The sequence below is a fragment of the Ambystoma mexicanum genome, chromosome 6q (genome assembly GCF_040938575.1).
Source record: "Ambystoma mexicanum isolate Mex_15411 chromosome 6q, UKY_AmexF1_1, whole genome shotgun sequence".
Classification (NCBI taxonomy): Eukaryota; Metazoa; Chordata; class Amphibia; order Caudata; family Ambystomatidae; genus Ambystoma; species Ambystoma mexicanum.
This window is the reverse complement of record NC_090937.1, coordinates 411,075,230-411,102,365: the sequence shown is the minus strand read 5'-3', so window position 1 is coordinate 411,102,365 and position 27,136 is coordinate 411,075,230.

Sequence of the window (27,136 nt, the reverse complement as noted above, 5' to 3'; positions counted from 1 at the left end):
ACAACCTTCTCAGGAGGTCATTCCCTAGTAAACAAGGGGTGCCCTCTGGAGTCACTACCATGACCGGGTGTTTCACCTTGTGTCGCCCAATTTGAATGTCCAAGTCTGCAGTCCCCTCAACAGGAATTTCCTTCCCGTCAAAGTTCTGCAATTGTCCAGGAAGAGAGGTGAGAGGAATTTGGTAATTCCCCCCCCTTCCTGCATTTAGTTCCTCAAAGGCCCTTTTGGACAGAAGGGTAGCTTGGGATCCAGTGTCCACCAGTGCCAAAATTGTACCCTGCCCCTGTACTTGTACCGGGGCATAGTATCTTCCCTCCTTCTCCTCAAGGGGGCACAGATAATGCACACTTTTCGACAACTGGTGGGCTAACTTTCTGGTTTTGGACATTGCTAGAGAAGAGATTTGGGCAGAATTCTGTGGAGAGTCTTGGGAATCTGAAAGAAAAAGTTGGCAACTGGAGATCAGAGCCATTGTGGGTTACCCTGGTTCCGGTTCTGGTCCACCCCCCCTTTTTGGAGGCAGTCACCAGGATGGGTTTGAACCAGGGGATTTTGGTCTTGTCGGTTCTGGGATGAGATGATGGGCGGCGGTAGCTCAGTCTCCACATCTCCCCAGTCTGGATTGGAATCCCTTGGGACCCATTTTTCTTTGGGAGGAGTTCCCACACCTCTGAAGGAGAAGATCCTTTTACCAGGATCTTCTGAGGATCCCTCTCCCTCAAGTTGGAAGACCTGAACCTCCTCCACAAAGTGGGTCTGTTTGGGTCCTTTGTTTCTCCTACCTCCTCTCTGCTCCTTGGGTGGCAGACTTTCAAGGGTAGGAGATTTTGTTTCCGGTTCCTGGTTTTCCAGGGGCTGTTTACAAGTTGGGAAGGAAGCTTCCTCCAAGGCTTTACACCCCCTTTCCCCTTGTGCCTCCTCCCTGGGAACAAGTGGGTTATCGGGGTGCTGCCCCCGTCATTGTTCTGGAGCACCAGGTCCAGAGTTTGGGGCATTCTGCGGTGGCATGCTCATCTGAGGGTTCTGTTGAGCCCTCAGTATGTGACCCAGATCCCGTGCCATATTTTGGACCTGGCGCTCTAACTGGGAAACCCGCTCAGGCTGATACGGGGCTCTATTTTCTCCCCTGGGCTGATCCCGGGAAGGGTAGCTATCCCTTCTCTGGTAGTACCCCTGGTTGGGAAGATTTTGGTACCCCTCCACCCTTGGCCTCCCCTCTCCCGGATTAGGTTGTCTGGGCTCAGGGAATTGGGGAAAGAAGGATGGATGATTTTGGGGCGGGAAATTGGGTGGATACCTGGGGAAAAAGTTCTGCCCAGGATTTGGAGAATTTCTGCCCTCCTGGGGGAAGTTAGGAGGGAAGTTTCCCGGGTCAGGTGCTTGGCTGGATCCCCCCCCTTGGGCTGGAGAAGTCCACACATAACCCAGGATTGGTCGGTTTCCCTTGTAGCGGGGACTTACATAGTCTGGAGAGCGGGGGACCCCATTTGTGGGACTACCTCCTCGACTCCCTGTCTGTGACTGGCCCGAGGGCCTTCTGGGCTGTGAATTATTTGGTGCAGGCAGGTTTTTATGCCCCCATCTCCAAATCTAAAACGGGGGCAGCCTTTACCTCTGCCACCTTGGCAGCAGCAGGGGTGCTGTTGGTTTTGGGGTTTTTTGGCACGTTATTTTTATTTTCGATAGGCTTCTGCACCTCATAGATCCGGGTAGCCTGTTCAATGACCCAGTCTAAAGATTTTTTCTCATGAAAATCTCTCACGAGCTCGGTCATTATATATTTAGGGAGAGCATGGAAAAATGTATTGACAAACTCTTTGCTGTCTGTGCGCACCCTTCTGGTGGTCTGCGCAAAAGCACGCTTTAATTCTTGCACAAACTCTTGTGGGGCCTGATCCTCCCCACATTGCAAATTGTAGGCTGCTTTGTGAGTCTCTTGAGGATTTCTGTGAACAGAAAAATGTTTCAAGATAGCCGCCTTATAGGTGGACCATCTTAAATGATTTTGGTCCTCCAGCCCCGCAAAGAAACTGGAGTATTCTGGGGAGAATGTCCATTTGACGTACTGGATGCAGCTACTGCTGTCCTTCAAATGGAAAGTCTCCATCATTTGCTCATAGAGCTCCAAGTGTTCCCAAACGGAATACTTGGCGTTCTTATGATAAGGCGTGATGACACTCCTTATTGCCTTTATTTGCTTCAATGGGTCCTTAAGCAAGGCCCTTTTTGCCTTATCGGCCTTTTTGGTTCGGGTAACCCTGGTTCATTCATCCTCTGACTCAGAGGCACTGCTCACAGAGGTTCCTGTCTGATCTTCCAGGTTTTCCCGGATTCTGCGAGCCTAGGAATGGCTGGCAGAATGTGGGGACCTGGTCTCCTGTGTCCTGCGCCATTCAGAGGAGTCTTCAGCTTCCTCCTTGCTGCCAGGATTTGATGGGTACCCCCCCCCCCCACTGAGCTAACTGGGCAGAAGTTTTCAGGATGCCCTTAATGGGCCTACTCTCCTGGGGTTCCCCACTAAATTGCACTGTGCTTGGGTGCCCATACCCGGATGCCCGCCCCTCCATTCCTGGGAGGTACTGGCCTATGAGCCCCATACTTCTGGTTGGATAGTAATCTGCCATCCCTGTGGCCCGGTGCTCATGTGCGCAAGGGGACATGGGGGTGGCAGAGTCCAGGGACTGAGAGATATGAGGGCCTCTGGTACTAGGGCTCCTGAGGTTATGCTCAGGAGTCTCCCTCTCCCAGCGAACCTGGTCTCTATCCGCCCCTGCTCCCTCTTGCAATGCAAGAGCCTGTGCTTTCAGTTCATCAGTTAAGGCCTTACTAGACTCTATCAGTCTCTCCTGCATCGCTACCTGTTGTTGGAGCCTATCATTGTGCTGACAGAGAGCCTCATTTTCTCTCTGTGCCTCCTGATTGGTCCTGGAGTACTGGGTCAGTCTTTGCTGCAGGAGGGTTACCTCCTGAGTCCCTTCCCTACTGGCCTGCTCCTTTCTTGCCAGAGCCTCCTCCACCCTCCTGGTGTGCTCTAACAAGTTCTGGTGTTCATTCTGGAGGTCACCCAGTCCCTGGAGGGCCAGGTGATTTTCTTCCATTTTCCTTTTTAAATGGCAGACTTCCTGGCCTAAGGTGTCCCTTTCCTGACTAAGAGTCTGCATCTGTGCCGCCAGGTCGTCCCTTTGCCTTTGGAAGGCACCAGCTCTCTGGCGCTCCTGATCAAACTCTGCCTGGGTATCAAGGTCTTTCAGAATCAATGTATTGCTTTCTGCCTTTTCCCTATCTAGGTGGCTTTGCAGGGTGACTACCTGCTCAGCACATACCCTATTGAAATCTAATTGTTGCTCCAGCTTTTTCTGGCTCTGTAGTAGGGAGTCCAAACCTTCTTGGTACTCCTTTTGCAAGGCCATAAATCTGGTATCCTGGTCAGCCTTTTCCTGTTGCAGGATGTCCATATCCTCTTTTATTTTAATGATATACTGCCTACTATCATTTTCTAACTCCTGGCTCCTCTGCAGCCTCTGCTCAGAAGAGACCAGGTCAGATTGGACCTTCTCTAACGCCATCTGTCGCCTATTTGCCAGATCTTGGCTTTCAGTACATTTATCCTGCATGTCTCCCATATATAGGTACAGGTATGCCGCTATCCTGGCAATCTTATTGTGTTCATCTTTGGCTTTAGGAGCCATATATAGTTCACTCAGGGCCACATGTAATAGACCCTGATCTCTCCATGTGTCTGACCCTGTTTCAGTGACCTGTTGCGCGATGGCCTGCAACCAGACCGTTTGGTCCTGGTGAGTCCACTCACCTCTAACAAATAGCTTATGTAAGAGGTGCTCCCTCGCTATTTTCATGTCTACCAAGGTCGTCATTCTAGAGATTGATCTCTGTCCTGACTTACAAAAATTAGTATTATATTTTTGCAAAACAGACCTTTTCCTTAGAGTGTCCCTTTGAAGAGCGCTTTACAGCGTAAAACAGCGTGGTGATCCGACCGGATGTATGTATCCCGTCAGTTAGCACACTGTATTAAGCTGCACAAGTGATAGTTCTAACCCAGACGTCCGGCTCGAGCCCCCACTCTGTAAGAGGATTCAATTCAACACTACAGCTAAGTCAATGCCTAGTATGGGATACTGAATGGAAACCCTTATTGATATATCTTTATGTCCAGTTCATGAGTTCTGGATGATGACCCCTATATAACACCACTCTCTTGGAATCCCCCTGACCCCACTGAGCCAAGAAGTAGTTCGGTTTTGCAAGTTTAAAAGGTTTATTTGAGAATTTAAACAATATATATATATCACACTTTATAATAAATTAATATCTGATAGTACACTTAGACATATGATGTTGTTCAACAATGGGTAATCTGGCACTAGCACACTTCAATCAATGAGGAGTTAGTATAGGATGGATCAAGTAGCAAAAATACTTTTATGATTTAAAATGGATGCAATGTTGAATGAAAATGCAGTACAGAACTAACTAATATGGTTTCACAAGATATCCTATGTTCACATTTCCCCTGGTGGCAATTCACCCCCTCCCCTATGCAATGTAAGACATGGAAGTAGATGGAAAGAGGAGCACACAGTTCTCAGGAATGCAATCAAATACAATACGAAATTCAGTTCCCCCCCAGCAAGCTTAGAGAAAACCGGTAAGAGTTTTAAAACACAGGCCCAAGTGCTTTGAATGTGGTGGCAATGAAGTGAGAAATATGCTGAAAATGCTTTTAATTCCCTTTAGGAGGTTCAGGGTGAGTGAGAGATACTTGGGATGAGTTCAGGCTCACTTTAGCAATGATTCAGAGATGGTGATTAAGAGGCAAACAAATTTTTAGCAAGGAAAGAAATGACTGCTGATGGTTACACGTGCCTGGATTTTTAACCAAATCGCAAATCGCGGTAAAATTCGCAAGTGCGTGAATCGTGATTGCGGAAAAAGTATAAGGAGTAGGAAGTCGGTTCTAGGCTTGTTGGAAAGGTAAGATTCTAAGCTTTCAGAGGAAGGAAAGTTAAACCAAGTTCGTAGCCCAAACGGTTCCAGAGATACGGACGATTAAATAAAGGTAGTTTTTCGGATTTTAAGTAAACTCAAAATGACAGGTGACAGCTTTCAGCTTCAGAATTGACAAGTGACTGTGGTGCAGCTTTACAAAATGACAAGTGACAACTTCTAGGAGGCAGTTCTGGATAGATTAAAATAGTTTGGATAAGATTATTTTAACTAAGAGATTGGTTCTGCACAGTTCTGCTAGGTACTCACAATATAAATTTGAAATAGGCCTCGCCACGGATCTGGTCAGGTTTTGGACTGGACTCCGGTTCTGTTCTCGGCACTTCAAAGTTATCTGGGTCAGCTCTCTGGTTCTGCTCACAGCGGTCTGCGTCACTCTGGATCTCTGGCCTCTGGTTCTAGATACTGCTCTGCTTTCTCTGGGTACAGCACTGCTTCTGGATCTTTCTGCCGCAGGGTTTCAGGCCAGAATCAACAGCTCAGCCCGGCTGTGAATAGTCTGCAAATGATTTTCTTTGCCTGCTGACAAATACTTTTGCTTGCAGTGGGCCTTCTTGGTTCAAAGTTCTGTAGTCTCTGTTTAGCTTGGAAGTCTAAGTGTAGGATCTCTTGATGTGAAGTCGTCAGTCAGCAGGCTCCGCAGCAAATGGAATTGAATGTCTCCCTGTCCCAGCAGTCTCTTTTTATGTGTTTTGAAAATGGGTGTGTGCCTTGGCTAGCAAAGCCTGCCCCTCTCTACTTGTCATTGGCCCAATTCTCCCCTCTCCCATGATTGGGGGAAGGAAATGTGAGTTAGAGTGATGCTGTAGGTTTTATGGGTCAGAGGATCCTCCCCTGGTCAGTTTGCCCACAAATCGATATTTGATTCAAATACATATTGCACAGATACACAGTTGTTTAAAATTACATGCACCCATCACATATCACATGAGGTATACTCTGTTCAAACTCTGCTCTTCCTGGGGGCTTGCATTCAGAAATGGCAATATTTTGCACTTTTTAACTGGTTTTGCAATATCGGAAATTTACCCAAATTTACACACATGTGCGCAAGGAGTGTGGACATTAATTGATGAAGTGTCAGATTTTTAACATGCAGACATTTGGAGTGAAACCCTATTTTCCGCTAGCAACCCCCCAGATCATACCACCGGGTCCTAAAACCTCTTAAAATGTGGGCAGAAAAATCACAAGAATTATGGTATCATTTAGCTAATTTTATCAAGTCCGCACCATGAGTTATACATCTTTCTTAAAATCATATTCTGCCCAACAGGGGTGTGTCTTCCCAGGTCATATGGTGGAGAAACCAGTCTATCCACTTTCTTTAAGCTCAGCCTGTCCTCAGAGGGGGCTTCCCCTCCCCGTTTCTGCCAAGAGGAAGTCACTTTTACAACGCCCCCAATATAACTTCTGCCTGAGTCAAGGAAGGGCTTTGTTCAAAAGAAAGCCATTTACGATCCCCCCAATAAACCATCTGCCTGGGCCCAGGACAGGCCTTTGTTCAAATCCCTGTAGCTGCTCCACCCCTAATCTAATCAGAAAGGTGACAACTCCTTTTGGCAAGGGGAAGAGTGGCTGAGCAGGTTTTAACTTCTGTGGGGGTAGATGTCAGGCAGAATTCAGTTTCATTAAGCCAAATTTCAGCTAAATGTCACTTTTTGTCCCCCAGTTTAAGTCTATTACGATTTCTACATACACATTAAATAATTACTTCCTTCAAGTCATTTCAGAGTATAGTTTTACATTGTATCCACCTCTTAGCAAGTCTTTCCTTGGTCTGGTTTTGTTTCATTTGTTCAGTTTTACACAAAGGTCTGGTGGTTTTAAAGCGCCTGCTTTCTGATAGTGGTGAGTACTGGTAATGCAACCATTTTTGGGATTTAAGAAAATGAATTCCCCACAGTTCTAGGTTGCTTTTGGCAATCAGCATTGCCATTCCCAATGGTTTCAGGCTACTGTGTGGGTAGCCCAATGGTGGTTTTAGGCAGTGCCCTCCTGTGCTCACAACCTAGGCAAAAATGGGTGGCAGCCTATTCTTCATGCATTTCCCTGTGCATTTTCTGGGAAGTTCTGGCCATCATGATGTTTTCCATGCCAGTACTGCACAGTTTTCCTATTCTGGCATACATGTGGGCTTTTTGGCCATCTTGGATTTTCTAAGCCCACAGCACCAAATGTTGCAGCATGATAGCTCAAATGTGGGTCAGGACACCCAACAAAGCCACCCCACGCGACTGCACTTTGAATTTGAGTAGATGGGGAGTCGGGTGCACAGAAGGTTATGACCCACACACTGGTATGTCCGCATAATCTTCTTCCAATTCTGCACAGTTCAGCATCTTTTCCTCCATCCGGTACTGATCGATCGGTTCTCCTCGCCGGTCCTGATGGGAATATTGGGTGGTACCCCGGGCCCCTTGGGTCTCTGCTCCCGGTCTCCGGATTGTCCTCCTTGTCCAGTCTCCAGGTTTTCTTTCTCCTAGGACGACAAAGGAAGAGCGGCAATACCTATTCATGGACATTTCTCCCCCACCATTGATTTAGTGGGTTGGCATATATATTTTAGAACTCAACAGAAATGAACATGCACATTTTTTTAAATTAAGAGACAGGAACACATAAACTTGAGAAAAACAGAATTTGATAGGCTATATGTAGGATCCTTTAGGGTTGGAATTGAATTACTCTGGAGCGGTACCCTCTGGGATTACCGAGGACTCCTCCAGTTGCTGCAAAGTGTGCCTGGGATGGCAACACTTTAACTGGTTTATGTGGACCCACTTGTCTTCCCCCTCTGCCAAACCGCCTTTGGGGATGCGGATCTTGTAGGCCACAGGGGAGATCTTGTCTATAATCTCAAAGGGTCCCTTCCATGTAGGCAAGAATTTTCGCTGTTTGGTCTGGTTCCTTTGGAAATTGTATAGATAGGCCCGATCAGCCACCTTATATTCCTTTCGGGTAGTTTTTAAATCATAGTGGGTCTTCATGCTCTCGGCTGATCTTTCTGGATTCCGCTGAGCATAGGCAAAAGCATGCTGAAGGTGTTTCCTTAAATTCTCCACATACTCATGAGTTGTGGAGGCATTTATCAACGTTTGCTCTTGGGTTCTGTAGAGCAAATGCTGAGGAAGCACCATCTTGCGTCCAGTCATCAACTCAAATGGTGACATTTTGGTTGCAGATGAAGGGGTAGATCTGATGGCCATTAGTACCAGAGGTAATCGGATATCCCAACTTGGCCCAGAATCTGCCACAAACTTTTTTAAGATGCTCACAATTGTCCGGTTGTAGTGTTCCACTGCTCCAGAAGAAGCTGGCCTGTAAGCAATGTGTAGCTTTCTCTTGACCCCCAGTATCTCCAACATCTTTGTCATCACTTCACTGGTGAAGTGGCTACCTCTGTCTGACTCAATCCTTTGAGGTAGACCAAAACGGGAAAAGATGTGGTTAATCATCAGGGCAGCTGCTGTTTCTGACTTGCAGTTTGGGGCTGGGAGACATTCCACCCACTTGGTAAACAAGCATGTAACGGTCAACATGTACTTGTTTCCCCTAGCGGAGCGAATCACAGGGCCTACAAAGTCGATTTGTAAATCTGACCATGGGAGTGTTATTCCCCTCTTTTGGAGAGGCGCCCGGTGTGTGAGGGATGTTGGCTGAAATTGTGCACACACAAGACAACCCTTCAAATATTGGTTGAGGTCCTGGCCCATGTGTGGCCAGTAGGCAACCTCTCTTAAGATCTCAAGTGTTGTATGAAACCCCCTATGACCGGCGGTAGCCGCATCATGGGCGTGACTTAACATCAGGCTTCGGAAGGAGGTAGGAACCACCCACTGATCGTGGCCAGCTTGGGATTTCCTTACCAACAAACCATCTTGGATCCGGAAAATTTTTGGACATTTCATCAACACTCTAAGGTCCTCTTTCCCGATGTAATCGGTATCCGTCAGGGGAAAGTTCTCAGGGTCCTCAATGTGTTGGTAAAATTTACCAATTATTGGATCCCCCTTCTGAGCGGTAATCAAATCAGCATCAGGGGTCTCCTTACTCCATTGTGCAATTGAAAGATCATTGTGAGCATTTGTCTGGGACCTAGTGATAGCAGTGACCTGGATTTCCCCCAACAGGGACTCAATCTCAATTAGATCCCCTTGGATGGCCCCGGTTTTGGCCAGCTGATCAGCTAAGTCATTTCCAGTTTTGTCTGGTCCCTCTACTTTGGAATGACCCTTGATCTTTTTCCAATAGATGGTCATCTCATTCGAGGTGACCAGATCATCAATGTTTTGGATCAATTTCCCATGTTTCAAGGGTTTGTTGTTAGCACATAACATGCCTTTGGTTTTCCAAATTCTGCCACCTGACTACTTCGGGGACCAATTTTGTATCCAGCGGAGGGTTCTGGGGACTCATTCACCCATGCATTCCCTACGCCAGCCACCAGTTCTTTCTCCCCGTTGTTGTCAACATGGTAAGAGCATCCATCCACATAGACAGTGGGCATTCCCTCACACTTGTCCTCTTCAAAGACTTTGTGTGGGGAATTAAGGTATGCCTCCATGTTGTCCTTTATTTTTAGACTTTCGTCCTCGAGACCATTTTCTCTTGCACAATCGTGCAAGTCAGCCAGACCTTGCGCGAGGGGACTCTTCTTGTTTTGGCCATATCTGACCTCCACAGGAAAGCCTTGCATTGACAGAATCCAGGAAGTCATTCGGGAATTACTCACATTTCCGGCCCGGATTCTGTCACTTTGGAGATATTGCAGAGGCTGGTGTGGAGTCTCCACTATGATGTGTTCCCCATGGATGAACAGGCGGTAATTCTTCAATGCCCACACCGTTGCCAGGAGTGCCTTCTCACAATCGTTGAATTTTTCCTCCACAGAGGATAAAGTTTTGCTCGCATAGGAGATTACTTTATTGACCTCGTCATGCTTTTGGTATAATACTGCTGTCAAGCACGTATTAGAGAACCCTGTCTCCAGGAAGAACTCCTTGTTTCTGACAGGGTAAGCTAGGCAGGGCGCTTTTGAGAGGCTTCTTTTGAGTTGTCTTACTGCCTCGGCTTGTTCTGGACCCCATTCCCACTTGACCCCCCCCTTCAGGAGATGAATCAGGGATCTCTGCGTAGCCCTCAATGAACTTTCTGCTGTAATTAGTCAGTCCAAGGAGGCTCCTTAGTTCCCGCAGAGTTGTGGGGTCTTTCAGTTTCTGAAGTGCTTCCACTTTCATTTCCTGGGGACAGAGACCCTGAGGAGTAATCTCATGCCCTAAGAAATTAACACGGGTTCTACACCACTGTGCTTTCTGAAAGGAAAGTTTTGCTCCGGCGGCCCTCAACTGGGTCAGAACATAACGGATCTCCGCTATGTGTTCCTCCACAGATGAACTTTTGATGAGGACATCATCTACATAAGCCAGGTTACCCCTTGCACCCAGGTCGGGCATGGCCTTGTGTAGGAAAATGTTGAATTCATTGCCGGAGTTGAGGTATCCGAAGGGAGTCCGGATCCATGTGTACTGCTGGCCCCCAAAGGTAAAAGCCAGCTTGTACTGGTCCTCCCTACTGACAGGCACAGTCCAGTATCCATTGGTCAGGTCTATTGCAGTGAATACCTGTGACCCTGGATCTGGGCCAGCCCTTGGTCAATGTAGGGCAGAGGCCATCGGGAAGTATGGGCCCCTTTGTTGAGCTCCTTGAGGTCGGCGCAGAGTCTCCACTGGCCGTTTGGCTTCAATATTCCCAGCACCGGGTTATTGAAGGTGCTGTGAACTGGACGGATTATTCCCCGGGACTCTAGGTTCTTAATTATTTCAGTAAGGGACTCCATGGATGCGAGAGGCAAACGATATTGCTTCACAAATACTGGAGTCATTCCAGGGTCCGTGGGAATTGTTGTTGTGTAGATGTCGGTGCGACCACAGTCATATGAGTCTACCGCAAAGAGATCTTGGAAATCCAAGAAAACTTGTTTCAACTTTTGCTTCTGTTCCAGAGTCACACAGGCATCAGCTAGGTTGACTCTCTCTTCCACCATCTGCCTGAAGCCTGGAAAGACTTCTGGTTTGGCTATTTCAGCGGCCTCCTCCAGCTGGGTGGAGAAGTCCCTGGTCAGAGTGCTGATTTGGACTGGAGGCTTCAGGTGGGAAAGGCAGCCCTCATGGACCTGGAAAATCACCTCATCCCTCCTGAAGTCACAAGTCACATCTTCTTTACCATAAGGGCAAGAAGTGTACACCAGGAAGTTCCCCCCATACCGGGTAAAAATCCTGTCTGGTGTTGTATTGTCATCACTGTCACTGTCAAAACAGTCCTTGGGGATTGGTCCTAACAGTTCATTTCCTAAATCAATGGAAAAATGTCAGTCATCAACCGCCATTCCAATAATGGTGCCTGCGGCTAGAGTAATACTCTTTAAGTCGCTGTTATCCACCTCTATTAGAATGGTGTCATGTTCTATGTTGACTAATGGAGTTGAGTTTACCCCCAACCCTTGCTGTTGGAGAGAAGCGTTTAGATGTATGTAAGCATCAGGGTTTTTCAAATGTTGTCCTCTTTTAACTTTCACTTCCAGGGAGAATTGTCGGGTCCTTTCTGGGATGGTGACTTCCTCTTTGATCTGAATTTCAACTGCATAAGGTAGCAATTGAGCTGACCTAAATGCTTTTTCTGGATCATCAAAGCCGATACGATTATCCGCTAATCGGGACCAAGCTTTGAAGTTTATTAGGTCCAAACTAATGGCAAAGCGATTGAGAATGTCACTGCCTAAGTAATAGGCGGCTGTGACGTCTCGCACGACCCAACTATTATGGACTATGCTCTTGTTGCCAATGGAGATTTTTAGCATACACCTGCTTGGCAGGAGATGTTTGGAATTAGGTGCTTCCAGGTCCATTTCCCATTTGTCTCTCAGTTTGAATGTGGGAATGGCTAGATCTTTTGGGAGTTGGCGGAACATGGCTTCGCTGATGAAGCTCTTACCGTTGTTCACACACACTCGAGCGAGAACAGAGTCCTTCCCATCATTTAACTGGACAGGGATGAACAACTGCTCTCCAATTTGTTGAATATCAGCCAGGCTCTGAGCTGATTTCACATCTTTCTGGACTATAGGAGTGGGAGTTTCTGATTGTGGATTAGTAAAGAATTTCAGGGTGTTTCCTTCCAGTGTGGAATACCACCTTAAACTGGAAGGAAGGTTGATTTTCAGAAATAGAGAGGACCCCCCATCACCAGTCTGTTCTCCTACTGCTATTACTGTCACATCTGGAATTTGGTTGGTCTGGAAGTGAAATTCTACTTGGTCAGATTTTTGTTCAACCATGTGGCAGGTGCCATTTAAACTAACATGGTTGACACTCTGTTTTAATTTCATTGGTCGGCTAGTCTGGGTCCAGAGGACCTTGTTTACGCAATCTATTAGGGGTGACAACCTTCTCAGGAGGTCATTCCCTAGTAAACAAGGGGTGCCCTCTGGAGTCACTACCATGACCGGGTGTTTCACCTTGTGTCGCCCAATTTTAATGTCCAAGTCTGCAGTCCCCTCAACGGGAATCTCCTTACTGTCAAAGTTCTGCAGTTGTCCAGGAAGAGAGGTGAGAGGAATTTGGTAATTCTCCCCCCTTCCTGCATTTAGTTCCTCAAAGGCCCTTTTTGACAGAAGGTTAGCTTTGGATCCAGTGTCCACCAGTGCCAAAATTGTACCCTGCCCCTGTACTTGTACCGGGGCATAGTATCTTCCCTCCTTCTCCTCAAGGGGGCACAGATAATGTACATTTTTGGACAACTGGTGGGCTAACTTTCTGGTTTTGGACATTGCTAGAGAAGAGATTTGGGCAGAATTCTGTGGAGGGTCTTGGGAATCTGAAAGAAAAAGTTGGCAACTGGAGATCAGAGCCATTGTGGGTTACCCTGGTTCCGGTTCTGGGCCACCCCCCCTTTTTGGAGGCAGTCACCAGGATGGGTTTCAACCAGGGGATTTTGGTATTGTCGGTTCTGGGATGAGATGATGGGCGGCGGTAGCTCGGTCTCCACATCTCCCCAGTCTGGATTGGAATCCCTTGGGACCCATTTTTCTTTGGGAGGAGTGCCCCCTTCTCTGAAGGAGAAGATCCTTTTCCCAGGATCTTCTGAGGATCCCTCTCCCTCAAATTGGAAGACCTGAACCTCCTCCACAAAGTGGGTCTGTTTGGGTCCTTTGTTTCTCCTACCTCCTCTCTGCTCCTTGGGTGGCAGACTTTCAGGGGTAGGAGATTTTGTTTCCGGTTCCTGGTTTTCCAGGGGCTGTTTACAAGTTGGGAAGGAAGCTTCCTCCAAGGCTTTACACCCCCTTTCCCCTTGTGCCTCCTCCCTGGGAACCGGTGGGTTATCGGGGTGCTGCCCCCGTCATTGTTCTGGAGCACCAGGTCCAGAGTTTGGGGCATTCTGTGGTGGCATGCTCATCTGAGGGTTCTGTTGAGCCCTCAGTATGTGACCCAGATCCTGTGCCATATTTTGGACCTGGCGCTCTAACTGGGAAACCTCAGGCTGATACAGGGCTCTATTTTCTCCCCTGGGCTGATCCCGGGAAGGGTATCTATCCCTTCTCTGGTAGTACCCCTGGTTGGGAAGATTTTGATACCCCTCCACCCTTGGCCTCCCCTCTCCCGGATTAGGTTGTCTGGGCTCAGGGAATTGGGGAAAGAAGGATGGATGATTTTGGGGCGGGAAATTGGGTGCATACCTGGGGAAAAAGTTCTGCCCAGGATTTGGAGAATTTCTGCCCTCCTGGGGGAAGTTAGGAGGGAAGTTCCCCGGGTCAGGTGCTTGGCTGGATCCCCCCCTTGGGCTGGAGGAGTCCACACATAACCCAGGATTGGTCGGTTTCCCTTGTAGCTGGGACTTACATAGTCAGGGGAGCGGGGGACCCCATTTGTGGGACAACCTCCTCGACTCCCTGTCTGTGACTGGCCCGAGGGCCTTCTGGGCTGTGAATTATTTGGTGTAGGCAGGATTTTAGGCCCCCCCATCTCCAAATCTAAAACGGGGGCAACCTTTACCTCTGCCACCTTGGCAGCAGCAGGGGTGCTGTTGGTTTTGGGGTTTTTCGGCGCATTATTTTTATTTTCGATAGGCTTCTGCACCTCATAGATCCGGGTAGCCTGTTCAATGACCCAGTCTAAAGATCTTTTCTCATGAAAATCTCTCATGAGCTGGGTCATTATATATTTAGGGAGAGCATGGAAAAATGTATTGACAAACTCTTTGCTGTCTGTGCGCACCCTTCTGGTGGTCTGCGCAAAAGCACGCTTTAATTCTTGCACAAACTCTTGTGGGGCCTGATCCTCCCCACATTGCAAATTATAGGCTGCTTTGTGAGCCTCTTGAGGATTTCTGTGAACAGAAAAATGTTTCAAGATGGCCGCCTTATAGGTGGACCATCTTAAATGATTTTGATCCTCCAGCCCCGCAAAGAAACTGGAGTATTCTGGGGAGAATGTCCATTTGACATACTCGATGCAGCTACTGCTGTCCTTCAAATGGAAAGTCTCCATTATTTGCTCATAGAGCTCCAAGTGTTCCCAAACGGAATACTTGGCGTTCTTATGATAAGGCGTGATGACACTCCTTATTGCCTTTATTTGCTTCAATGGGTCCTTAAGCAAGGCCCTTTTTTGCCTTATTGGCCTTTTTGGTTCGGGTAACCCTGGTTCATTCATCCTCTGACTCAGAGGCACTGCTCCCAGAGGTTCCTGTCTGATCTTCCAGGTTTTCCCGGATTCTGCGAGCCTAGGAATGGCCGGCAGAATGTGGGGACATGGTCTCCTGTGTCCTGCGCCATTCAGAGGAGTCTTCAGATTCCTCCTTGCTGCCAGGATTTGATGGGTACCCCCCCCACTGACCTAATTGGGCAGAAGTTTTCAGGATGCCCTTAATGGGCCTACTCTCCTGGGGTTCCCCACTAAATTGCACTGTTCTTGGGTGCCCATACCCGGATGCCCGTCCCTCCATTCCTGGAAGGTACTGGCCTATGAGCCCCATACTTCTGGTTGGATAGTAATCTGCCATCCCTGTGGCCCGGTGCTCATGTGCGCGAGGGGACATGGGGGTGGCAGAGTCCAGGGACTGAGAGATATGAAGGCCTCTGGTACTAGGGCTCCTGAGGTTATGCTCAGGAGTCTCCCTCTCCCAGCGAACCTGGTCTCTATCCGCCCCTGCTCCCTGTTGCAATGCAAGAGCCTGTGCTTTCAGTTCCTCAGTTAAGGCCTTACTAGACTCTATCAGTCTCTCCTGCATCGCTACCTGTTGTTGGAGCCTATCATTGTGCTGACAGAGAGCCTCATTTTCTCTATGTGCCTCCTGATTGGTCCTGGAGTACTGGGCCAGTCTTTGCTGCAGGAGGGTTACCTCCTGAGTCCCTTCCCTACTGGCCTGCTCCTTTCTTGCCAGAGCCTCCTCCACCCTCCTGGTGTGCTCTAACAAGTTCTGGTGTTCATTTTGGAGGTCACCCAGTCCTTGGAGGGCCAGGTGATTTTCTTCCATTTTCCTTTTTAAATGGCAGACTTCCTGGCATAAGGTGTCCCTTTCCTGACTAAGAGTCTGCATCTGTGCCGCCAGGTCGTCCCTTTGCCTTTGGAAGGCACCAGCTCTCTGGCACTCCTGATCAAACTCTGCATGGGTATCCAGGTCTTTTAGAATCAATTTATTGCTTTCTGCCTTTTCCCTATCTAGGTGGATTTGCAGGGTGACTACCTGCTCAGCACATACCCTATTGAAATCTAATTGTTGCTTCAGCTTTTTCTGGCTCTGTAGTAGGGAGTCCAAACCTTCTTGGTACTCCTTTTGCAAGGCCATAAATCTGGTATCCTGGTCAGCCTTTTCCTGTTGCAGGATGTCCATATCTTCTTTTATTTTAATGATATACTGCCTACTATCATTTTCTAACTCCTGGCTCCTCTGCAGCCTCTGCTCAGAAGAGACCAGGTCAGATTGGAACTTCTCTAACGCCATCTGTCGCCTATTTGCCAGATCTTGGCTTTCAGTACATTTATCCTGCATGTCTCCCATATATAGGTACAGGTATGCTGCTATCCTGGCAATCTTATTGTGTTCATCTTTGGCTTTAGGAGCCATATATAGTTCACTCAGGGCCACATGTAATAGACCCTGATCTCTCCATGTGTCTGACCCTGTTTCAGTGACCTGTTGCACGATGGCCTGCAACCAGACCGTTTGGTCCTGGTGAGTCCACTCACCTCTCACAAATAGCTTATGTAAAAGGTGCTCCCTCGCTATTTTCATGTCTACCAAGGTCATCATTCTAGAGATTGATCTCTGTCTTGACTTACAGAAATTAGTATTTTATTTTTGCAAAACAGACCTTTTCCTTAGAGTGTCCCTTTGAAGAGTGCTTTACAGCGTAAAACAGCGTGGTGATCCGACCGGATGGCCGGCAGAATGTGGGGACCTGGTCTCCTGTGTCCTGCGCCGTTCAGAGGAGTCTTCAGATTCCTCCTTGCTGCCAGGATTTGATGGGTACCCCCCCACTGACCTAATTGGGCAGAAGTTTTCAGGATGCCCTTAATGGGCCTACTCTCCTGGGGTTCCCCACTAAATTGCACTGTGCTTGGGTGCCCATACCCGGATGCCCGTCCCTCCATTCCTGGAAGGTACTGGCCTATGAGCCCCATACTTCTGGTTGGATAGTAATCTGCCATCCCTGTGGCCCGGTGCTCATGTGCGCGAGGGGACATGGGGGTGGCAGAGTCCAGGGACTGAGAGATATGAAGGCCTCTGGTACTAGCGCTCCTGAGGTTATGCTCAGGAGTCTCCCTCTCCCAGCGAACCTGGTCTCTATCCGCCCCTGCTCCCTGTTGCAATGCAAGAGCCTGTGCTTTCAGTTCCTCAGTTAAGGCCTTACTAGACTCTATCAGTCTCTCCTGCATCGCTACCTGTTGTTGGAGCCTATCATTGTGCTGACAGAGAGCCTCATTTTCTCTCTGTGCCTCCTGATTGGTCCTGGAGTACTGGGCCAGTCTTTGCTGCAGGAGGGTTACCTCCTGAGCCCCTTCCCTACTGGCCTGCTCCTTTCTTGCCAGAGCCTCCTCCACCCTCCTGGTGTGCTCTAACAAGTTCTGGTGTTCATTTTGGAGGTCACCCAGTCCCTGGAGGGCCAGTTGATTTTCTTCCATTTTCCTTTTTAAATGGCAGACTTCCTGGCATAAGGTGTCCCTTTCCTGACTAAGAGTCTGCATCTGTGCCGCCAGGTCGTCCCTTTGCCTTTGGAAGGCACCAGCTCTCTGGCACTCCTGATCAAACTCTGCCTGGGTATCCAGGTCTTTTAGAATCAATTTATTGCTTTCTGCCTTTTCCCTATCTAGGTGGCTTTGCAGGGTGACTACCTGCTCAGCACATACCCTATTGAAATCTAATTGTTGCTTCAGCTTTTTCTGGCTCTGTAGTAGGGAGTCCAAACCTTCTTGGTACTCCTTTTGCAAGGCCATACATCTGGTATCCTGGTCAGCCTTTTCCTGTTGCAGGATGTCCATATCTTCTTTTATTTTAATGATATACTGCCTACTATCATTTTCTAACTCCTGGCTCCTCTGCAGCCTCTGCTCAGAAGAGACTAGGTCAGATTGGACCTTCTCTAACGCCATCTGTCGCCTATTTGCCAGATCTTGGCTTTCAGTACATTTATCCTGCATGTCTCCCATATATAGGTACAGGTATGCTGCTATCCTGGCAATCTTATTGTGTTCATCTTTGGCTTTAGGAGCCATATATAGTTCACTCAGGGCCACATGTAATAGACCCTGATCTCTCCATGTGTCTGACCCTGTTTCAGTGACCTGTTGCACGATGGCCTGCAACCAGACCGTTTGGTCCTGGTGAGTCCACTCATCTCTCACAAATAGCTTATGTAAAAGGTGCTCCCTCGCTATTTTCATGTCTACCAAGGTCATCATTCTAGAGATTGATCTCTGTCTTGACTTACAGAAATTAGTATTTTATTTTTGCAAAACAGACCTTTTCCTTAGAGTGTCCCTTTGAAGAGTGCTTTACAGCGTAAAACAGCGTGGTGATCCGACCGGATGTATGTATCCCGTCAGTTAGCACACTGTATTAAGCTGCACAAGTGATAGTTCTAACCCAGACGTCCGGCTCGAGCCCCCACTCTGTAAGAGGATTCAATTCAACACTACAGCTAAGTCAATGCCTAGTATGGGATACTGAATGCAAGCCCTTATTGATATATCTTTATGTCCAGTTCATGAGTTCTGGATGACTACCCCTATATAACACCCCTCTCTTGGAATCCCCCTGACCTCACTGAGCCAAAAAGTAGTTCGGTTTTGCAAGTTTAAAAGGTTTATTTGAGAATTTAAACAATATATATATATATATATATCACACTTTATAATAAATTAATATCTGATAGTACACTTAGACATATGATGTTGATCAACAATGGGTAATCTGGCACTAGCACACTTCTTTACATCAATGAGGAGTTAGTATAGGATGGATCAAGTAGCAAAAATACTTTTATGATTTCAAATGGATGCAATGTTGAATGAAAATGCAGTACAGAACTAACTAATATGGTTTCACAAGATATCATATGTTCGCTTTTCCCCTGGTGGCAATTCACCCCCCTCCCTTATGCAATGTAAGACATGGAAGTAGATGGAAAGAGGAGCACACAGTTCTCAGGAATGCAATCAAATACAATACGAAATTCAGTTCCCCCCCAGCAAGCTTAGAGAAAACCGGTATGAGTTTTAAAACACAGGCCCAAGTGCTTTGAATGTGGTGGCAATGAAGTGAGAAATATGCTGAAAATGCTTTTAATTCCCTTTAGGAGGTTCAGGGTGAGTGAGAGATACTTGGGATGAGTTCAGGCTCACTTTAGCAATGATTCAGAGATAGTGATTAAGAGGCAAACACATTTTTAGCAAGGAAAGAAATGACTGCTGATGGTTACACGTGGCTGGATTTTTAACCAAATCGCAAATCGCGGTAAAATTCGCAAGTGCGTGAATCGTGATTGCGGAAAAAGTATAAGGAGTAGGAAGTCAGTTCTAGGCTTGTTGGAAAGGTAAGATTCTAAGCTTTCAGAGGAAGGAAAGTTAAACCAAGTTCGTAGCCCAAACGGTTCCAGAGATACGGACGATTAAATAAAGGTAGTTTTTCGGATTTTAAGTAAACTCAAAATGACAGGTGACAGCTTTCAGCTTCAGAATTGACAAGTGACAGTGGTGCAGCTTTACAAAATGACAAGTGACAACTTCTAGGAGGCAGTTCTGGTTAGATTAAAATAGTTTGGATTAGATTATTTTAACTAAGAGATTGGTTCTGCACAGTTCTGCTAGGTACTCACAATATAAATTTGAAATAGGCCTCGCCACGGTTCTGGTCAGGTTTTGGACTGGACTCCGGTTCTGGTCTCGGCACTTCACAGTGATCTGGGTCAGCTCTCTGGTTCTGCTCACAGCGGTCTGGGTCACTCTGGATCTCTGGCCTCTGGTTCTGGATACTGCTCTGCTTTCTCTGGGTACAGCACTGTTTCTGGATCTTTCTGGCGCAGGGTTTCAGGCCAGAATCAACAGCTCAGCCCGGCTGTGAATAGTCTGCAAATGATTTTTTTGGCCTGCTGACAAATACTTTTGCTTGCAGTGGGCCTTCTTGGTTCAAAGTTCTGTAGTCTCTGTTTAGCTTGGAAGTCTAAGTGTAGGATCTCTGGATATGAAGTCGTCGGTCAGCATGCTCCGCAGCAAATGGAATTGAATGTCTCCCTGTCCCAGCAGTCTCTTTTTATGTGTTTTGAAAATGGGTGTGTGCCTGTGCCTAGCAAAGCCTGCCCCTCTCTACTTGTCATTGGCCCAATTCTCCCCTCTCCCATGATTGGGGGAAGGAAATGTGAGTCAGAGTGATGCTGTAGGTTTTATGGGTCAGAGGATCCTCCCCTGGTCAGTTTGCCCACAAATCTATATTTGATTCAAATACATATTGCACAGATACACAGTTGTTTAAAATTACATGCACCCATCACATATCACATGAGGTATACTCTGTTCAAACTCTGCTCTTCCTGGGGGCTTGCATTCAGAAATGGCAACATTTTGCACTTTTTAACTGGTTTTGCAATATCGGACATTTACCCAAATTTACACACATGTGCGCAGGGAGTGTGGACATTAATTGATGAAGTGTCAGATTTTTAACATGCAGACATTTGGAGTGAAACCCTATTTTCCGCTAGCAACCCCCCAGATCATACCACCGGGTCCTAAAACCTCTTAGAATGTGGGCAGAAAAATCACAAGAATTATGGTATCATTTAGCTAATTTTGACAAGTCCGCACCATGAGTTATACATCTTTCTTAAAATCATATTCTGGCCAACAGGGGTGTGTCTTCCCAGGTCACATGGTGGAGAAACCAGTCTATCCACTTTCTTTAAGCTCAGCCTGTCCTCAGAGGGGGCTGCCCCTCCCCGTTTCTGCCAAGAGGAAGCCACTTTTACGACGCCCCCAATATAACTTCTGCCTGAGTCAAGGAAGGGCTTTGTTCAAAAGGAAGCCATTTACGATCCCCCCAATAAACCATCTGCCTGGGCCCAGGACAGACCTTTGTTCAAATCCCTGTAGCTGCTCCACCCCTAATCTAATCAGAGAGGTGGCAACTCCTTTTGGCAAGGGGAAGAGTGGCTGAGCAGGTTTTAACTCCTGTGGGGGTAGATGTCAGGCAGAATTCAGTTTCATTAAGCCAAATTTCTGCTAAATGTCACTTTTTGTCCCCCAGTTTAAGTCTATTATGATTTTTACATACACATTAAATAATTACTTCCTTCAAGTCATTTCAGAGTATAGTTTTACATTGTATCCACCTCTTAGCAAATCGTTCCTTGGTCTGGTTTTGTTTCATTTGTTCAGTTTTACACAAAAGTCTGGTGGTTTTAAAACGCCGGCTTTCTGATAGTGGTGAGTACTGGTAATGCAACCATTTTTGGGATTTAAGAAAATGAATTCCCCACAGTTCTAGGTTGCTTTTGGCAATCAGCATTGCCATTCCCAATGGTTTCAGGCTACTGTGTGGGTAGCCCAATGGTGGTTTTAGGCAGTGCCCTCCTGTGCTCACAACCTAGGCAAAAATGGGTGGCAGCCTATTCTTCATGCATTTCCCTGTGCATTTTCTGGGAAGTTCTGGCCATCATGATGTTTTCCATGCCAGTACTGCACAGTTTTCCTATTCTGGCGTACATGTGGGCTTTTTGGCCATCTTGGATTTTCTAAGCCCACAGCACCAAATGTTGCAGCATGATAGCTCAAACGTGGGTCAGGACACCCAACAAAGCCCCCCCACGCGACTGCACTTTGAATTTGAGTCGATGGGGAGTCGGGTGCACAGAAGGTTATGACCCACGCACTGGTATGTCCGCATAATCTTCTTCCAATTCTGCAAATGGCACAGTTCAGCATCTTTTCCTGCATCCGGTACTGATCGATCGGTTCTCCTCGCCGGTCCTGATGGGAATATTGGGTGGTACCCCGGGCCCCTTGGGTCTCTGCTCCCGGTCTCCGGATCGTCCTCCTTGGCCAGTCTCCAGGTTTTCTTTCTCCTAGGACAACAAAGGAAGAGCGGCAATACCTATTCATGGACATTTCTCCCCCACCATTGATATAGTGGGGTGGCATATATATTTTAGAACTCAACAGATATGAACATGCACATTTTTTTAAATTAAGAGACAGGAACACATAAACTTGAGAAACACAGAATTTGATAGGCTATATGTAGGATCTTTTAGGGTTGGAATTGAATTACTCTGGAGCGGTACCCTCTGGGATTACCGAGGACTCCTCCAGTTGCTGCAAAGTGTGCCTGGGATGGCAACACTTCAACTTGTTTATGTGGACCCACTTGTCTTCCCCCTCTGCCAAACTGCCTTTGGGGATGCGGATATTCTAGGCCACAGGGGAGATCTTGTCTATAATCTCAAAGGGTCCCTTCCATGTAGGCAAGAATTTTCGATGTTTGGCCTGGTTCCTTTGGAAATTGTATAGATAGGCCCGATCACCCACCTTATATTCCTTTCGGGTAGTTTTTAAATCATAATGGGTCTTCATGCTCTCGGCTGATCTTTCTAGATTCCGCTGAGCATAGGCAAAAGCATGTTGAAGGTGTTTCCTTAAATTCTCCACATACTCATGAGTTGTGGAGGCATTTATCAACGTTTGCTCTTGGGTTCTGTAGAGCAAATGGTCAGGAAGCACCATCTTGCGTCCAGTCATCAACTCACATGGTGACATTTTGGTTGCAGATGAAGGGGTAGATCTGATGGCCATTAGGACCAGAGGTAATCGGATATCCCAACTTGGCCCAGAATCTGCCACAAACTTTTTTAAGATGCTCACAATTGTCCGGTTGTAGCGTTCCACTGCTCCAGAAGAAGCTGGCCTGTAAGCAATGTGTAGCTTTCTCTTGACCCCCAGTATCTCCCACATCTTTGTCATCACTTCACTGGTGAAGTGCCTACCTCTGTCTGACTCAATCCTTTTAGGTAGACCAAAACGGGAAAAGATGTGGTTAATCATCAGGGCAGCTGCTGTTTCTGACTTGCAGTTTGGGGCTTGGAGACATTCCACCCACTTGGTAAACAAGCATGTAACGGTCAACATGTACTTGTTTCCCCTAGCGGAGCGAATCACAGGGCCTACAAAGTCGATTTGTAAATCTGACCATGGGAGTGTCATTCCCCTCTTTTGGAGAGGCGCCCGGTGTGTGAGGGATGTTGGCTGAAATTGTGCACACACAAGACAACCCTTCAAATATTGGTTGAGGTCCTGGCCCATGTGTGGCCAGTAGGCAACCTCTCTTAAGATCTCAAGTGTTGTATGAAACCCCCTATGACCGGCGGTAGCCGCATCATGGGCGTGACTTAACATCAGGCTTCGGAAGGAGGTAGGAACCACCCACTGATCGTGGCCAGCTTGGGATTTCCTTACCAACAAACCGTCCTGGATCCAGAAAATTTTTGGACATTTCATCAACACTCTAAGGTCCTCTTTCCCGTTGTAATCGGTATCCGTCAGGGGAAAGTTCTCAGGGTCCTCAATGTGTTGGTAAAATTTACCAATTATTGGATCCCCCTTCTGAGTGATAATCAAATCAGCATCAGGGGTCTCCTTACTCCATTGTGCAATTGAAAGATCATTGTGAGCATTTGTCTGGGATCTAGTGATAGCAGTGACCTGGATTTCCCCCAACAGGGACTCAATCTCAATTAGATCCCCTTGGATGGCCCCGGTTTTGGCCAGCTGATCAGCTAAGTCATTTCCAGTTTTGTCTGGTCCCTCTACTTTGGAATGACCCTTGATCTTTTTCCAATAGATGGTCATCTCATTCGAGGTGACCAGATCATCAATGTTTTGGATCAACTTCCCATGTTTCAAGGGTTTGTTGTTAGCACATAACATGCCTTTGGTTTTCCAAATTCTGCCACCTGACTACTTCTGGGACCAATTTTGTATCCAGCGGAGGGTTGGGGGGACTCATTCACCCATGCATTCCCTACGCCGGCCACCAGTTCTTTCTCCCCGTTGTTGTCAACATGGTAAGAGCATCCATCCACATAGACGGTGGGCATTCCCTCACACTTGTCCTCTTCAAAGACTTTGTGTGGGGAATTAAGGTATGCCTCCATGTTGTCCTTGATTTTTAGACTTTCGTCCTCGAGACCGTTTTCTCTGGCACAATCGTGCAAGTCAGCCAGACCTTGCGCGAGGGGACTCTTCTTGTTTTGGCCATATCTGACCTCCACAGGAAAGCCTTGCATTGACAAAATCCAGGAAGTAATTCGGGAATTACTCACATTTCCGGCCCGGATTCTGTCACTTTGGAGATATTGCAGAGGCTGGTGTGGAGTCTCCACTATGATGTGTTCCCCATGGATGAACGGGCGGTAATTCTTCAATGCCCACACCGTTGCCAGGAGTGCCTTCTCACAATCGTTGAATTTTTCCTCCACAGAGGATAAAGTTTTGCTCGCATAGGAGATTACTTTATTGACCTCGTCATGCTTTTGGTATAATACTGCCGTCAAGCACGTATTAGAGAACCCTGTCTCCAGGAAGAACTCCTTGTTTCTGATAGGGTAAGCTAGGCAGGGTGCTTGTGAGAGGCTTCTTTTGAGTTGTCTTACTGCCTCGGCTTGTTCTGGACCCCATTCCCACTTGAACCCCCCTTCAGGAGATGAATCAGGGGTCTGGTGATCTCTGCGTAGCCCTCAATGAACTTTCTGCTGTAATTAGTCAGTCCAAGGAGGCTCCTTAGTTCCCGCATAGTTGTGGGGTCTTTCAGTTTCTGAAGTGCTTCCACTTTCTTTTCCTGGGGACAGACACCCTGAGGAGTAATCTCATGCCCCAAGAAATTAACACAGGTTCTACACCACTGTGCTTTCTGAAAGGAAAGTTTTGCTCCGGCGGCCCTCAACTGGGTCAGAACATAACGGATCTCCGCTATGTGTTCCTCCACAGATGAACTTTTGATGAGGACATCATCTACATAAGCCAGGTTACCCCTTGCACCCAGGTCGGGCATGGCCTTGTGTAGGAAAATGTTGAATTAATTGCCGGAGTTGAGGTATCCGAAGGGAGTCCGGGTTCATGTGTACTGCTGGCCCCCAAAGGTAAAAGCCAGCTTGTATTGGTCCTCCCTACTGACAGGCACAGTCCAGTATCCATTGGTCAGGTCTATTGCAGTGAATACCTGTGACCCTGGATCTGGGCCAGCCCTTGGTCAATGTAGGGCGGAGGCCATCGGGAAGTATGGACCCATTTGTTGAGCTCCCTGAGGTCGGCGCAGAGTCTCCACTGGCCGTTTGGCTTCAATATTTCCAGCACCGGGTTATTGAAGGTGCTGTGAACTGGACGGATTATTCCCCGGGACTCCAGGTTCTTAATTATTTCAGTAAGGGACTCCATGGATGCGAGAGGCAAACGATATTGCTTCACAAACACTGGAGTCATTCCAGGGTCCGTGGGAATTGTTGTTGAGTAGATGTCGGTGCGACCACAGTCATATGAGTCTACCGCAAAGAGATCTTGGAAATCCAAGAAAACTTGTTTCAACTTTTGCTTCTGTTCCAGAGTCACACAGGCATCAGCTAGGTTGACTCTCTCTTCCACCATCTGCCTGAAGCCTGGAAAGACTTCTGGTTTGGCTATTTCAGCGGCCTCCTCCAGCTGGGTGGAGAAGTCCCTGGTCAGAGTGCTGATTTGGACTGGAGGCTTTAGGTGGGAAAGGCAGCCCTCATGGACATGGAAAATCACCTCATCCCTCCTGAAGTCACAAGTCACATCTTCTTTACCATAAGGGCAGGAAGTGTACACCAGGAAGTTCCCCCCATACCGGGTAAAAATCCTGTCTGGTGTTGTATTGTCATCACTGTCACTGTCAAAACAGTCCTTGGGGATTGGTCCTAACAGTTCATTTCCTAAATCAATGGAAAAATGTCGGTCATAAACTGCCATTCCAATAATGGTGCCTGCGGCTAGAGTAATACTCTTTAAGTCGCTGTTATCCACCTCTATTAGAATGGTGTCGTGTTCTATGATGACTAATGGAGTTGGGTTTACCCCCAACCCTTGCTGTTGGAGAGAAGCGTTTAGATGTATGTAAGCCTCAGGGTTTTTCAAATGTTGTCCTCTTTTAACTTTCACTTCCAGGGAGAATTGTCGGGTCCTTTCTGGGATGGTGACTTCCTCTTTGATCTGAATTTCAACTGCATAAGGTAGCAATTGAGCTGACCTAAATGCTTTTTCTGGATTATCAAAGCCCATGGGATTTTCCGCTAATCGGGACCAAGCTTTGAAGTTTATTGGGTCCAAACTAATGGCAAAGCGATTGAGAATGTCACTGCCTAAGTAAAAGGCGGCTGTGACGTCTCGCACGACCCAACAATTATGGACTATGCTCTTGTTGCCAATCGAGATTTTGAGCATACACCTGCTTGGCAGCAGATGTTTGGAATTAGGTGCTTCCAGGTCCGTTTCCCATTTGTCTCTCAGTTTGAATGTGGGAATGGCTGGATCTTTTGGGAGTTGGCGGAACATGGCTTCGCTGATGAAGCTCTTACCGTTGTTCACACACACTCGAGCGAGAACAGAGTCCTTCCCATCATTTAACTGGACAGGGATGAAACACTGCTCTCCAATTTGCTGAATATCAGCCAGGCTCTGTGCTGATTTCACATCTTTCTGGACTATAGGAGTGGGAGTTTCTGATTGTGGATTAGTATAGAATTTCAGGGTGTTTCCTTCCATTGTGGAATACCACCTTAAACTGGAAGGAAGGTTGATTTTCAAGAATAGAGAGGACCCCCCATCACCAGCCTGTTGTCCTACTGCTATTACTGTCACATCTGGAATTTGGTTGTTCTGGAAGTGAAATTCTACTTGGTCAGATTTTTGTTCAACCATGTGGCAGGTGCCATTTAAACTAACATGGTTGACACTCTGTTTTAATTTTATTGGTCGGCTAGTCTGGGTCCAGAGGACCTTGTTTACGCAATCTATTAGGGGTGACAACCTTCTCAGGAGGTCATACCCTAGTAAACAAGGGATGCCCTCTGGAGTCACTACCATGACCGGGTGTTTCACCTTGTGTCGCCCAATTTTAATGTCCAAGTCTGCAGTCCCCTCAACGGGAATTTCCTTCCCGTCAAAGTTCTGCAGTTGCCCAGGAAGAGAGGTGAGAGGAATTTGGTAATTCTCCCCCCTTCCTGCATTTAGTTCCTCAAAGGCCCTTTTGGACAGAAGGGTAGCATGGGATCCAGTGTCCACCAGTGCCAAAATTGTACCCTGCCCCTGTACTTGTACCGGGGCATAGTATCTTCCCTCCTTCTCCTCAAGGGGGCACAGATAATGCACATTTTTGGACAACTGGTGGGCTAACTTTCTGGTTTTGGACATTGCTAGAGAAGAGATTTGGGCAGAATTCTGTGGAGAGTCTTGGGAATCTGAAAGAAAAAATTGGCAACTGGAGATCAGAGCCATTGTGGGTTCCCCTGGTTCCGGTTCTGGGCCACCCCCCCTTTTTGGAGGCAGTCACC